The following is a 4498-nucleotide window of genomic DNA, read 5'->3' on the forward strand; positions in this document are numbered from 1 at the left end:
AGAACATGGATTTTTAAGGCAGTCAGCAGTGTAAATGATCAACATCCTTTCTAAAGGATGAGATAAGAATAGAATTTAGAAGTCTGCTGCACATGGAGCCTGCTATGACAATAAGTTTTACAATAACTGAATGAATTAATAGATTTTATAAAGCTACAACTCGGGGAGTTACATCTGCATTTCAATCATCCATTCAGAAAATTAATCGTTCTGCCTCTTAAAGAAATAACTTTTTATTTAAAATGTTATTTACTTTTTACATTTATTGTGTGTGCCTGCAATTTGTATCGCACACTTCATCTGTTTCCTGCTTTTATTGGTATATTTATAGTATATATAATTAAAGTTTCTCATAGTGTGACTGTTGTAACCTACAGTATGCAGTTGCCTGAAATAGACAAAGCATTCCAAGCCGCTGATCAGATGCAGGGGCTGTGATTGCCCTGCTGTGGACCTCTGAACTCCTCACACCAAACCAAAACAGCTGCCTGAAACATGTCGTATGCTGTGTAATATAACCTGTTAGTTATTTATTCCATTATCATTTAAAAAAAAAATATTTTAGCAATATTTTTAATGTATAAATCTAGACTTGCATGTGCAGCGCATTAATGTAAAGGCATAATCCCTGTCATTTTACCTTGAAATGTTATCTCACAAGAAGTTTTCAGATGTACTGCAGGTGGGAAATACGGGAAGTCTTTATACAAGCAGTACTTGGGTTTATCAGAATGTGAAGCACATTTTACTGAAAGAACTAAATTTTACATTAAAGTCACAAAGTCACATCTTGGCTTCATTTATGTTGCTTTATCCTGTTTTATGTTAATGTATGCGTGTATCACCAAACCACAATTCTCTAAAGGAGGAAGCATTTAAAGGCAAATTTCCTATTGAATATGAGATTGTTGGGCTTCATCAGGCTCAGTATACATACATGACTGTGACAGCAGAGACACAGGAAGCATTCCCTGTTGCCACCAAAGGCTATCTTCTATTGAAATTGGCACATTTTTTTTCTCATGCAGTGATTTACACTGATAACTTGCAGCACTCATCTGAGTGTAAAGCCTAATTAATACTGAGAGTCTATTCACACTGTGGCTTAGAAGCTCTTTGTATCGCCTCTTATGCTAATGCGGAAGCTTGTACAGCAGAAATAAAGCAGAATTGTGAGATTTCTTCAGGGGAGATCCACTCTTGAATAGTTTTAAACGTTTAGAGGATTTAATTTAGTATATGCAATTTTCACACCCACACGCACACACACACACACACACACACACACACACACACACACAATTTCATTACATTGAGGTTGCATTTAAAAAATAATGCCATGCATATCAATTCATTTTATTCACAGAAAACCCTCAATCAGATCAGTACCATATGCTGTGTCTACCCTTTGTCTTTAAAGTCTCACCAATTCTTCTTAGTATTCTGGTGTACAGGCTTTAAGTTTAAGTTTGTTCCAAGCACCTTGGAGAACTTGTCATGGTTCTTCTGTGGATTTACTTTATTGCAGTATCATCCTTACCCTCATGTAATCCCAGACTGACTCGATGATGGTAAGATCAGGCCTCTCTGTGTCATATGTTGGCATATATGTTGAAGCAAGACTCCTTGTTCTTTTTGTCACCCGAGATAATTCTATATGACTCATGTTGGGCCACAGATTGAATTCAGAACCACTCTGTCCATCATGCAATAACATCAGAGAGGTATCTGAGTAACGTTTTTGCACAGTACCGTACATCTGTGGGACATGGACTAATTCCTGCTGTTTACAGGACAATATGCATGAGTGCTGTAGTCCTTGCAGGTTTACATAAACATGAAAATGCAGAAACACTACACCACAGCCTGCAATTTGTTGTGTGTGTATGTTCATGCACCAAACACCATTAAGTCTTTTCCTTCTCTTAGTAAAACCTGTCTACTGTGCATGCACACAGAAACTGGAAACACTCACACAGACCTTTACTCACTCTCACACATGTACACTCATCCACACTATTCTGTTGTCCACTAAATGTAAATCAAACGTAATGTAAAAGTCCCCCCAGGCTGAGCTCAATTTGATTAATTAGAGTTTGACCAATCAGGTTTAAGATGGCTCTATTACTGGGAAGTCGTGTGAAAAGGATGAAAGATCATCAGATACAGACACACACACACACACACACACACCCACACACACATACACACACAATGTTGCTGTAACTTGACTTTTGACCTTTTAACTTTTCTGGAAACGCTGTTCTGAAAGCAAAAAAATCCCTTGTTCCTTGTAACACACACACACGTAACCACACACACAAAGTCAGCAGTGCTGAATCATAAACATTTCTTCCTTCCTGGAACCCAGACTCACTGCTGGATGTTTCTAATGAGGGAGAGAAACAGAGCCAAGCAGAAACAAAGATGCAACAAGAAAGACAGAAACACTATATGGCCAAAAACGTTCACGTACACTAAACAAACATATAGATGCAGCATGCAAATGGATAATGGAGAATGTGTTAACAACGTAACTTTCTATCATTACGGTTTGAAAAAGGTTACATTTGTGCACAAAAAGTTTAGGAACTCCTCAACTACTGACAAATTCTTTACCACCTAGTTAATTCACATGCTTGTTATGATTGGCTTTAAAGGACAATGATCAGATATACCCGTGTCAGACGTGCACTCTGTTCAGTTAATTAGATGGCTACTGAACAGGTCGGCTGCATGTGTCAGTGTTCACCCTGGTTGGTCATCCGTAAAAGTCACACTGGCAATCTTACCCGGTCGGACCTAGTAATGGTTCCGTGTAACTTTTAACATGTCACAAGTGTGGACTGAGTTGTCACATAAACAGATAGACACGCACAAGCAGTGGTACTTTGAGTTGTGTGATCCATCCATTCATTATCTATACACCGATTAATCCTCATTAGGGTTGCGGGGGAGCTGGAGTCTATCCCAGCTGACTTAGGGTGAAGGCAGGGAACACCCTGGACAGGTCACCAGTCTATCACAGGGCTACACTTAGAGACAGACAACCAAGCACACTCACATTCACACCTACGGACAATTTAGAATCACCAATTAACCTCAACATGTTTTTGGACTTGTGGGAGGAAGCCAGAGAACCCGTAGGGAACCCACGCTGCACGGGGAGAACATGCAAGAAAGAAAGATCCCACTGCCCTCACCGGGACACGAACTGGCGACGTTCTTGCTGCGAGGCAACAGTGCTACCAACCGCACCACCTCGCAGCCCGAGTTGTTTGATATAAATCCAATATTCATCTGAAACATCACAGAGTTTCCTCATACAGTTTGTGTGCCAAACCCACGACACAACCTTTTCAACCCCTTTGCTCTACAATTTCAAATCTGTTAGGCAACGAAATGAAAGGAGGGTTCTCCTGTTTGCTGCTGAGCAGCTGGCGAATCACACAGTGATACAGCACATCAGCCTGCTCTCGGCAGACCAGCGGTGGAGTCACTGCTGTGCCTTCTTCACTGCTGCTGTAGTGTTGGTGGTCCCTGAGAGATCCTCATCAATGTGTGCACCCAGGAACCTTAAGGCAATCTCACACATTCTCTGTTGGTGGTTAGCAGATCAGGGTCTGCTTGGTTCCTACAAAAGTCTATGATGGGTTCTTTTGTTTTTATGGAGTTCAGGACAAGATTGTTTCCTGGACACCATATCATCAGGCTTTCCACTCCATCTCTGTAGGCGGACTTTTCTCCTCCTGAGATAAGTCTAACCAAGTTGTGTCGTTTGGTGAACTGACAATGTTAGAGTTAGGTGGGTCAGTGCAGTGTGAACAGCAGTGGTGACAGCATCCTCTGTAGACCTGTTGGCTATAAAGGCAAACTGGTGTGGGTCAAAAGTGGGTGGAAAGGCTGACTATGATGTGGTGTAGGACCAGCCTCTCAAAGCATTTCGTAATAACTGGTGTGAAGGCTACCAGACAGTAGCCGTTCAGCACACTGATGACAGACTTTTTGGGCAGTGGGATAATTTTTGAAGACTTCAGGCAGGATAAGATGATGGATGTGGACAGGGTTAGGTTGAAGATTTTTGTGATTCCACAGAGAGCTGATATGCACATCCTTATAGCACCTTTCCTGTCACGCCGTCAGGGCCAGCAGCTTTCCTTGGATTTGTTGCTCTGAGCTCAGCCTCACCTCATGCTCCTTCACAGTGAGGCTGTGGCCGTCTGAGAGTGGTGCAGATGTGGTGTCTGTTTCTACTGTTTTTACCTCAAGCAGGCAAAGAAGCAGTTAAATTCCTCTGCCAGTGAGGCGTCACCATCAGCAGTCATGAGGTTGCTGGTCTTTTAGTTGGTGATGTACTGGATGCCTTGCCAAACTCGCCGGGGGTAGTTGTCGTTGAAGTGGTCTTCAATCCTTCTCCTGTAGGCCCGTTTAGCATTCCTGATGCACCTCTTCAGGCAGGCACTGTATAGAACCCTGTAGGCAGTGTTGCAGTCCTTGA

This window comes from Stegastes partitus, unplaced genomic scaffold, assembly GCF_000690725.1.
Source record: "Stegastes partitus isolate 25-593 unplaced genomic scaffold, Stegastes_partitus-1.0.2 Scaffold1802, whole genome shotgun sequence".
NCBI classification, from domain to species: domain Eukaryota; kingdom Metazoa; phylum Chordata; class Actinopteri; family Pomacentridae; genus Stegastes; species Stegastes partitus.